Below are 11254 nucleotides of genomic sequence, written 5' to 3'. Positions count from 1 at the left end.
TTGCTGGTAAAGAGATAAAGAAAGAATGGCAGCCTGAACTGTAATTAGGCAGTGCAAGAGGAAGTGGGACTGGCATTTTGGCCCTCGACTGGGGTCTCCGTTGCTAAATCTAGAGTGTAACTTTGGCTGCAGGGGGCGGTAAGCGCCATAGAGAAAGGAGCTGCTGGGGTTGAAAAGCCTAGGCCTGTTATTGTATTTCTCTGACTTCCCTCCTAACCTTTGGGTTAGGACCCTTGGAAAAATGGCAGGTTTTAGAAGTCTACAGAACCAGTGTTTTGAACGAGGTGCTTAGCAACTCCACTTCTGCACTGTAACCAGGAGAGTTCTGCACTATTCTGAGTTAGGTTTTTTTTGTGTGACACGCTTTATATGAGATCTGAGCACTATGTAGAAGTGTATGTGAGGTACTTGTATCACCTAACTCATGTTAAGGCGTTTGGGTTTTTTTTTATGCTTGAGGAAGAACTGTGCACACTGAAGTAGCTTGCTCTGAAAATCTTCTTTATTTTTATATTTATTGAATGTTGATTCCAAGAGTCAAAGCCAAAGACACCATTGTGACACAGAAGGCAACAAAGTTGTGATAAAGTTGCAGGGAAGCTCATCCTACAGTTCTGGACTGGGTCCTAAGAAACCTCTGTCTTGTCCCCAGTGGAGTCAGAAACATTTCCTCTTCTGCATTTGTGGCTGACTATTCCTTGTATCAGAGAAAAAAAGTTGTCGGTCAAGACCCTATATTTTTTCTTCAAAGCTTTCCACACCAGCAGCACGTGACAGGACAGTAAAATAATAAGCTGTCTTTTTCTGAGGATCTCGATGACTGATATTTCGCTGCCATTTTACTTTTTCAGGGCCATGGTGCAGTGCAGGTGGCATCTTGTCTTATTCCACTTCCAGTGCTGTTCAGATGACTGAGTTTTCTGTTAAAGAAGCAAAAAGAGAGAACACATGTTGAGGAAATACTGCAGAACACTCATATTTGCCGCAGGAACTGAACTCCACTTGTTACATCCCTAAAATCAAAGAGGAGATAAGGCCTAGGAGTGATGTGTTTACTCCATATTAACCAGTATCGACTCTTCACCATTGTCTATTGCAAAGACCTGCTGTTGAACAACCTCTAACCAAAGCGCTAGTCACAGAGCTTCCTCAGTGAGCAATCACAAACCAGAAATGCACAGGGAAAAAAAAAAAAGATTTTGCTTCTTTTAAGAAGGTTGTATTTGTGGTTTTGAAGTTTCATTTTATTTTGGCTTCAGGTTCAGGGTTGGGGTTTTTTTGTACATCAGTTTTTCTTGTTATTGTGCTTTATTCTCTCCCATGATTCATCTAACTCCAGGGCATTTATTGAAATTCTTGATACAAAATTCAAGGGAAATGAATCTCACTTTAAACTTTATAAGGACAGCTATGTAGCCTGATCAAAGTCTCTTGCAGTTTTCACCAGCTGAGGATGTCGTTCTTCACGCTACAGACTAAAAGACCAGGTGCTTTTCTAGCACAGGCAAGAGATGTCATATGTACCACTGTCTTCCATCAGACTAGCCATTGCTTTAATTGGTAGCTTTCTAATGGACAGAATGAAAGCTGTTTTCTTTAGTAGGACTGAAAAAATGTGGTGGCAGTAGCACGCAGATTTGACTCTTACAAGCAGTTAAGCACATCTTCAGTGTAAATCAAAATGCCTCAGCAGATAGTAAACTCGGTGAGACTCAGAGGTCACCCATTAAATACCTTACCTGCTTATTAATTACTAAATTGCTGTTTCCCTGACTTGGACTATAGTTGATTTTCTTATAGATGAATGGATGGGAAGCATACTCGTGACACAAGTAGTAGCCCAAGAAGGGTAGGAGAGGACAAGATTCTTCCTGGCCTCAAAGAAAGCATAAACACATTAAAGTCCATTCATTAAATAAATACATTTATTTTGAGGAAAGTAAAATATCATATGTACTAAAACTTTCCTGTCCTGCTTTCAAGGAGAAATCAGTGTTCTAGATATACCAAAATAATAATATCTGATACCTCCTACACTGACACTGAGTAACAGTTTAGCGCTTCAGAGGAATGACTCCAGGTTACTGCAGCATTACAGCAATTGCTGTGATTGTTTCTGGGTTTTATGCTAAAGGTGGCAGCTCTGGTATTCATTTGGCTAGCTTGGCACTGCAAAAGTCAGAGTGGAACATTACTTGGATGAAAAGGAAACTATTCCAATAACACTTGGAAAGTTCAAGAGAACGTGGTTTGACTTTAACACTAAAGAAGACTCAGAAAGACAAGTGTATGTACATTTCCCAGCAATTCATGAATGCAATATCCTAAAGGGGTCAGTAGCTGTGCTGTAAAATGTTTAGGTTCCAGAGTCAAAAAAGGTTGCAAGCAGTATTCTAGATCCCCTCCTTTGTAGAAAATCCTCCAGAAATTGAATCTTTTTAAAAGCTAACCAGTGTTATCTGGTAATATGAAAAATACATTCAGAAAAGAGAATCAAGCCATTTCTGGAAAAAGAAATAAAAGTTCCTTAGGAAACACGCTTCAAATTATGGACTCCTAATGTTTTGAAAATTAGGTAGTATTAAAGATATTAAGCTAGAAGAAGATAGTAAAATACTGCAATAGAAGCTACATTTTCATCATCCTTTCAGGAAGCGGTTTCTCTTGGTATTTGAATTGCAAAGAGAGCTATTTACCATTACAGAGAGCGTTTAAACCAGGAGCTCTGTTGAGAATTTTAGCCTGGGTCGTTAGCAAATAAATAGGACCTTGCTGGGACTTTTCCGCAGAGGAAGAATGCGGGTGAGTGATGTCCCTCTTTAGCATTGGCACGTTTCTTTACAAAGAAAGTATGCAAGATGTTTACAGTGGAAATAACAACTACAGTCAGTTTCCTTACTCAGAAATTTCTGCCTTCCTACCCTGTCCATACTGGAGGGTCATTCCATATTTTCCCTGCCTTCCGTGTGAAGCCCCACAGCTATGCGCAGACCTGGGCACACGCAGGGGCAGCGAGTCAGCCTGTCGCCTGGAGGCTGCCCAGCGTTCCCAGACCCTGCGGGGCAGCCACCGGCACTCACCTGGGAGCGGGCTCCGAGCCTGCGGGCTGCCTGCCCCCCTACCACCGGGGGCTGCCCGGCATCCCCAGAGCAGCCGGCATTCCTGCGCAGGGCAGGGCAGGGCAGCCGGGCGGGGAAAGGCTCGTTTCCACCGGGGTTTTTCCTCGGAGGTTGGGGGCCCGCTGCTGCCTCCTGTCTCCGGGGCTGCGGCGGGAGCCGCCGCCTCAGTGCCCGCACCCCCGGGCCGCCCCGCGCTCCGCTCCGCCCCGCCGCCGCCCGGCTCCGGCGCTGTCCGCTCCCGGTGCTGAAGCCGCCCCCGCGCACCCGCCGGAGGACCCCTCGTCCCGCACCCCCGGGGAGCCGTTTCTCCCCGGCGGGAGTCGGTGGGATTCGGGGGAGGAAACTTTGCCCCCCGCCCCCCAGCAGGCGAGGCAGAAAGGGAAGCGCTGCGGGAAATCGCGGGCAGCGACAGGAGCTGTAGTGGAAACAGGTTGTTGGGATCTCGTCGTCGTGGGAGGAAGGGGCGGCTCTGATTGCCAGCTAGCCAAATCTGGGCTCTGGGAAATGGAGACGGAGCCGCAGCTTTCCCACCCAGCGATGTGCTGAAAGAAATGGAGAGCGAATTACCGCAGGAGAGCTTTGCTCCGAAATCGCCTCTTCCCAGGAAGGGAATACACTCCCTGAGCTCTTGAAGTTGTAGCGGTTGCTAGCTTAGCTTGGGGTTAACCTCAGCAAGTTTCATCTGCGTGAGTTCCCGGTTTCAGTGGTCAGGCAGGTGATTTTTTTCTTTTGGCTCCTCTACTTGTGCGTGAATATTGAATACCAAAAAGTCTGCTTGAGAGCCTGGGAGAGCTTGAGAAAAGCCACGGTGGAGAGTTGTGGTGTTTTGGATATATTTGACACAAAGTACTGCCACCTCTGCTCGAGACAGTCGTATGGCTTGAAGGTAAGAGATACTTGTTGGTGCTTTTCTTCAAGAAATACAAATGTTGTGAATATCCCGGAAAGGGTATAGAGACAATAGTATCTGCTGTAGTCACCGCTGCCTGGCAATGGAAATAAAGACAGTAGAAAAAGAAAATATTTGTCAGTATACCAAATGATCCATTGAGCTGTTCCCTTCTGAAATGGAGTAGGTGAAAGCGAGTTTTCAAATTCAAAAATGCAGACTGTCTTAATTTTTTCTTCTAAAACACTAACTGCAAACCCATAAACAATTGTTATTAAATGCTAAAGAGGCATTTAGAGTTGCTAAGAAGCTGGGATCATTTTTAGAAGTTTGATGCTTAACATTGCTCTCACATAGACACAATGGAAATAGATTGACAAGGAAAACTGTAGGAGGAGGATGCGTAGATAGAATATAATGTAGGTACATTCCATTTCCCCAAAGATTGAGATTGTTCTGTCAAACTGTTTGAGGGAAAACACTATTTTTTCTCTTATAACACTCATTTTTTTTTACATATGGCAAAACTTGTGTCCCTTAAAATTTCCTTCTCAGCACCAGTCTTGATGTTGAACAATCTTTCCCAGTGAAGGACGGGAGATCTGTCACCCTTCCCTGAAGAAGCCCTGGAAGGAAATCTTTCAGAAATACTCCTCTGAAGGTTGCGAGTAGATTTTGTGCAAGATTTACAGTAACCTTTGTGGCATGAAGGAAGTCTGAATTGTTCCTCTTTGTACCTTAATTTTTTTCCATTGCCCTTCAGTTATAAGTTTCATCTGGATTTTTGAAACCAGTGGTACCCTGGGATTTAGGGCAGGGAAGCAGACTCTAGGATTGCATTGGGTCTTATTCAGTGCTGAAGTATTTTTGTGCAAAGTTGTTGACTGTAGGTGGTTTCTACACAGATAACACATCCTCACATGTTAATTCTCACGTCTCTCAGCCTGACTGTCTCACATGCAAAGCATGGAGCTATAGAGCTAACAGCATGTGGAGCACGAATCACTGCTCTTCAAGTAGAGTTCAAAGTCAAAAAGAAAAACAGCTTTATTGTTTTACAAATAACAAGCCTCAAGATTATAATATAACTGGTCAAATAGGTTACACACGCAATTCACTGCAAAATAGGGTGGGTTATATTTCCTACATGTTCAGTGTTTCATGTAATTATTCTTCTTTAACCACAAAATGGGCTTAAAAACTCATAATCCTGTGCTTATGGGTTTTTATTTCTTTCAAAGTAAAAGCCCGTGAATTGCTTGTAGCAATACAGAAGAAACATTCTACTGACAATATTGCTAACTCTATCAAAGAAGTGTAAAGAGCACCGTCTCTGTAGTTTTGCTTTGGGTTTTTCTCCATTTAACTTCTTTTTCATCCTACACAAATTCTGTTACATTAGAACCTTTATTCCTTACTTCCCATACTTCTGAACAGAGTTTTTGTAAAAGTACTTTCCACTGATTTATGTACCGTGTGATTATCTTTTGCTTACATCGACAGTGTATGGCGTTACAGGCAAATACGATACAGAAAGAAAGAGAAGGGCAGACTTCAAATCTCCTGACCATTTGAAATGGTAACATCAGGAGGAATAACTCTATGTCAGGAGATTTACAAAGATGTAACTTTGGGCCTTGCCTTTTCAGTTAATATTCCTAAAGATAGCTATAAAGCAGTTATCTGACATGCATTAAGTGAATTGCCTTGCATGATGCGTCACATATCACAAAACACCACCCAAATGCATAAATCTGTTGTGCAAAATCTGCCATGCTATTACGTTTGCATATAAATTCCATGGGCGCACGTGCATGGAGATTGCATGTGTGTAAAAAAGAGCCTCAACTTGGTCCACTGTAGCATTTATAAAGCAAAGGTGCATGTTTTGGACTTTAGAGAGAAGCAAGTGAACCCTCGAAAGCCAGGTGAAGCTGGGTTAGTTATTAATATAGTTATTATAGGTTATCTTGTAGCTAACAGATCTTAGCCAGGACCAAACAGGTTCCTTTTTGCTTTACATTTTACTTCTGTGTTATTTTCACGTTCTGCATGAAAGGCTAGGTCATGATTTAGATCAGATAAGTGGTCACAGAACATCCATCACACCCATCTTGATACTGCTCCCACACCCCAATCCCAAATCATCACAAAGCCCACTGAAGTGAGTAGGTTACATCCACATAAATCTGCAAAGCAGAGATGATTTATATATGTGCACTCCTCTCATGAGGGAATCACAGCTTGACATACGCTCACTCTGCATGCAGTGCTTGTATGCAAGGCAGCAAGCACAAAGATTGCACTTTAATCTTTTCCAGCTTTGCTGAAGTATAAGACACCCGCCTGGGAAAAATACTCAGCTTTTCCTTTAATGGCACTTCATCATTGGTTCAACGTATTCTTCTTCATACTCCCTCAGGCTAGCAGACTTGGGCTATTACTACCGTTAGCAAAGGCTCAAGGCACTGGTCAGTTGACAGCACAAGTTACAAACACGCTGGTAAGTGCAACTGGAACAGAACAGCAGTGTTCTGCAGCTAGGTTGAAAGGTCTGAACAATGGCACAGACCGGTGAGGACCTGTGACTAAGATGTGCCCCCTCAATGAAATAGAAAGGCCTAGCTCATAAAGTATGATTTCCTGTGTGTTCTTCTAAAATCCATCCTTTGTATTAAATCAGCAAATCTCCACCCTCCCATCCTCTGTTTACTTAAACATTGGAATTCAAATTTGAGCTTATACTACTTACATTTTGATGCATCTCAAAATGCCACAGAGTTGCTCTTTCCACGGCACAACTGACTCTCAGAAAGTATCATTACCTGGTATGCCTCTGTGTTCATCGCTGGATAAAAAAAAGAAATTCACATGGCATCGCCATATTTTAAAAACCCTTACTACCCAATGGGTCATTTTAATCCTACTGGACAGATACGGGTCTACGCTATGTAACAGCCAAATTGCCCTTGTGACTGTAAAAACCTTGAGGACCAGGTATGAACTGACTTACCCCTAGGCTTTCTCATCCTTGGCACCCAAGGTATTATATGGAATTATCTTCTGAAGCTACCTCTGAAACTGCAGGGAATATTCGGATGGAAACAAAAATCAAGTTTCCTGCAGAAGAAAGCAGAATTTTACGTTACTTGGAAAACTTTGGACATTGTTATTTCTGTCATGTGAAAGAAGCCATGGAACAAGCTTCTAAGCCCTATGCTCTATATTTCTACAAAGCATTTGCTTTCTTAACACCCTTGTGCTAGACATACCCTTTTACTCACTAGCAATATTCTTTAACGAGTAGTACATACAAATTCTCTAAAACAACAAAGAACTTTGAAAAATGCTTAACTTCAAATGCACGAGTATTTGTAGCCCTTCAGATGTGAATAAGAGGGATTTGACTCATGAACCTTATAATACTTTCATAATAACTGCTTTTCAATTTCACCCTCTCTGCACAAATTTCTTCTGAACACTTAGGAAATCTGGAAACGAGTGTTTGCTTTCTCACATGCACGTAGCTGACATTTCAATGCCAGGAGATATAGGGCAGGGAGTATGTTCACATAACACGTAATTTAGCTGTAAAGCTTCTTGCCACGGGATATCTGGATGCTATACGTTCCTAAATGTTGTTGACCTAGGTTTCAAGGGGACACTAGGCAATTTCAATTCTAAAGGAAAGAAGTCCCCTGATCGTTAATAAGTGCACAGAAACCACACTGGCTCAGTATATAGCTGAGATGCAAACAGTTGGATGATGAGAGAGTACTTGCAAAAATGTCATATACACTCGCTCTGTTCTTGCACTCTCGCCCAGGCAATAGCTTTTGGATACCATTGGAGAAAAGATACTGGACTGGTTGAACTTTGTCTGACCTCTCAGGGTTATTTTTTTAAGGCTACAGGAGAAAATGCAGTCAGCTAAACATTAAAACATATTAAGGTTTGGAATATAGGGAGGAAAGATTTCAAAAGATTTGTTTGGGATCTAACTTCATTGTATTTTACAAATAAAAACTTTCAGTAACTATATTTGCTTTGGCTAACTCTTTAGGAGCACGCGAGACCGATCAATTTGTGCCAGGGTGCTGCTAACTAGATTCTTTGGGAAAGAGGGAGGCAATTGTTTAAGTCCTGTCAAATGCATCATTCCTTGTGCTGTTACAAAACCAACCTATATTCAATCTAAAATGATTGCTAATAACTATTAACTCCTCTACCAATTGTTCCGCTTCAATCATGTTTTCTCTTGCTGTCCTTCACCTGGTTATTTTTAGCATTACAGGTTTTTTAAGATGTGACTATGTGTTCAGTTGCTTCTTCTCTGTACATCCCTCCCAATTATCTTGGTGGGTATTTTTCTGTCAGCCCCCTGGAACGGGTTTATTTCTGGTTTACTCTTCCCTCTTGGTTTCCATGTGGTTATGTGGGAGGCTGCACATTCTTTATCAAAGCGGAGAGCCATGATTAGTCCATTCAGAAAATGTAAATGCAGCCTTATGTGTTATGTAGCACTGGAGAAAAGAAGATAGGCTGTAAGGAGCAATAAAAGCAGTCAATAATAGAACACAGTATTAAGCCCTGTAGGTAGGCCTGGATGATCACAGTGACGTCCACGCTTCACATTTCTAATGGAGCTAAATAAACATACTGAACCTGTGTACTGCTGTCTGGGGAAAGCTAATCAGAGCGCAATCCAGTCCTGCTGAACTAAGTGAAATCCACTGCAATTGTGCAGCCTTTGCTGTTAACATTAATTTTGATTTGTTTCTTCCTTTCTGTATGTGTTCCATTATTTATCCCAAATTTCAGGCTCTGTACCCTCAGCTGTATGTCCCAGGAGCTGGAAAAACACTTATTAGTTGATAAACACATGTATTTGATTTTGCTCACCGCTTCAGGTTGCCAACTGCTAACGTTGGGCATCTATCAGCAAAATCAACACTATTGAGAATGCACTGCGCAATTTGCAGCTTTATAGACAAATGAACTCTTCACCAACATCTCAGGTTTTTGAATCATGCTCCCCTGAATGCGGCAGCTGAGATAGCGTATCAGAAAAGTTAAATTTACTACCTAATATATTACACCTTGCAAATTACTTGTCTAAACCGAATCCTCACCCCAAACGCTATTTAGATATCTCAGGCAATTTGGACTTTTAGCAAATTAAGATGCTGTCTGTAACAAGCACTCTTCTGACCTCCACTTACCGCTGTATCTGTGTATTTCAAGCTTTTACATATTTGTATGACAGTCCAGGAAAATGTGATTATCTATGGGATTACTGAAGTCTGAAGCTGGATTTCTAACCTTTTTATCTGTTTTCTCTGGTGACCACTCCAGGCAAGAATACCTTTGAGTTACGTGCTTGGGAATCTAGCGCTCTCCCACATCAGAGAGACCAAGGTGCCTCCAGCCAGCTTTCTTTCCTTTAGACATTTACACACAGATTCAGGAGTCAAATTTTAGTCACCCATGCTTGAAAATATACAGTTATAAAGATCTTATTAATTTAAAAAGCATTAAAAATAGAAACACCACCCCACCCCCTGTATATATCATTAAACAGCAAGAATCACCCTGGCCCCAGCACATGAATCATTTATTGTCCCTGTGAGCTTATGGATGCTTTAAAAATGTGTTTGTCATTGTACAGGAATGCTTTAGCCCACCATCACTCTGAGTGAACGGGCTAGGCACATGTAAGATCCTTATTTGCACTTTTTTAATGGCAAACCAACAGTAAGAGTTAGAGGGTTTTAGTTATCTTACCAACTAGGGAATCAAAAAGTCAACATCAGAATCTCCATGCTAGTAAACATTCCTACATGTCCTTATTATTGGTGTGTTTTAATTTGTAAAGCATATATCTCAAGTTGGTCGTGATCCATGACTGGAGATTCTAAACCTTTGCCAGTGTAACAGGAGGTTATTAAAGCATTACAGTTATTATTATTATTTTACAACTGCACACAAAGATACCAGTGAACTTTAGGTTGCCCCTGGCCTTTCCTCTCCAGAAATCAAGACAAAAAGAGCAGTCTTTTCCTCAAATTTTGCAATTGGTTGTAAAGTAGGCTTTAGTATTTTCAAGGATAGCACTGGCGCAACTACTAGAGATAGAGTTGCCAGGTGGAAGGGATCCCTGGGTGTGGATCCGGTTCCAGACTGAAGACAAGGGCTGAGAGTAAATATCAGCACATTTGGTCACATGCAGTTTCCATCCACATCGCTGGCTGTTAGCCTGGCTCTAGCTCAGTGTCCACACTGCACTTTGAAGAAGCTGAGCTTAGGTGATCTATTAATAACTACAGGGCTTCCTTCCTATCTGTTACTGAGTGCTGGGCATTGGAGTTCTGCCGATAGATATTTCTGAGCAGGGATATACAGGCATGTATATTGCAAGGCAGGGGTACTCTCAGGGGCTCCCCTGGGAGCTGGGCCAGGCCCCCCAAGACACAAGACTGGGTGTTGAACTAGCAGCACGTAGCTCGCTGGCTTAAATAAAGTAGCGTCAACTTTACACAACTGTGTATTGCTAAAGTTTGCATATTTCAGGCACACACAGGCAGCACTCTTTTAAAACATCTTATTCTGATACCCCCAATCACAGCATGGGTTCCGAAAAGCTATAGGAACTAGGGCTAGCTGAAAACTTCATGGCCAAAACTATTTCCATTGGAAGTTAATTGAATCAGTATTTTGCAGAAAGTCACTGCTTTACTCATAAGTTTTCTTTCTTTCTTTTCCACCCCCATACAAGTTCAATGATTTCTTAACTAATGTTTGGTTTAGCTGCAAAAGTTCTGGCTTCAGAGCTTCTGACAGAGTTTAACGTTCCTAGAGGAGAGATCATTTCTGTCGCTGGCATTTTACCATTCCATTGTTCCACACCACCAGTAAAGTCCAAATAGTCTTTCTAGAGTACAAGCGTATGCATTTCCTTTGAAAGACATTTTACTAATAAAGGGAGAAATGCATACAATGACGATGTCCAGTTATTCATTATGTAGGAGGATGTTTGTGTACATATGATGTCTATTTCTTTGCAGTTTCCTTTGTCATCCTTTCCAAGTGTTATTTTTGTTTATCTGTAGATTTTTTTTTTTCTCAGTGGGAAGGAAGAATCAAATAGGAAATTACAACAGTAACAGAAAATGACAAAAAGGGATAATAATAAGGTTAAGATCCTTTGGGGCTATATATTGCAATTCAGTTTACCATTGAATTTCTC

The 11254-nt window shown here is 41.7% G+C and overlaps 1 protein-coding gene and 1 long non-coding RNA gene across 3 annotated transcripts in view; one reads left to right on the top strand and one right to left on the bottom strand.

The window, feature by feature from the left end:
- Window positions 1-523: 523 nt before the first annotated feature.
- The window catches only part of LOC141732290 (uncharacterized), a 58202-nt gene continuing 47471 nt past the window's right edge, over window positions 524-11254 (bottom strand). The window contains exons 2-4 of one of the 2 annotated variants that reach the window (XR_012584058.1): window positions 7022-7128; window positions 6761-6856; window positions 524-920 (exon numbers count right to left, since the gene is read on the bottom strand). This is a non-coding gene — a long non-coding RNA (uncharacterized LOC141732290). Of the gene's footprint in view, window positions 921-3872; window positions 4106-6760; window positions 6857-7021; window positions 7129-11254 lie in introns of those variants that run through there. The other variant, XR_012584059.1, reaches the window with a different exon arrangement.
- DRD2 (dopamine receptor D2) overlaps window positions 3520-11254 on the top strand; it is a 33175-nt gene continuing 25440 nt past the window's right edge. The window contains exon 1 of the mRNA XM_074561052.1: window positions 3520-4005. The gene's annotated coding sequence lies outside the window, so the exon portion shown is untranslated. The remainder of the gene's footprint in view (window positions 4006-11254) is intronic.

The sequence above is a fragment of the Larus michahellis genome, chromosome 17, assembly GCF_964199755.1.
Source record: "Larus michahellis chromosome 17, bLarMic1.1, whole genome shotgun sequence".
NCBI classification, from domain to species: Eukaryota; Metazoa; Chordata; class Aves; order Charadriiformes; family Laridae; genus Larus; species Larus michahellis.
This window is presented reverse-complemented; position numbering and strand designations above follow the sequence as displayed.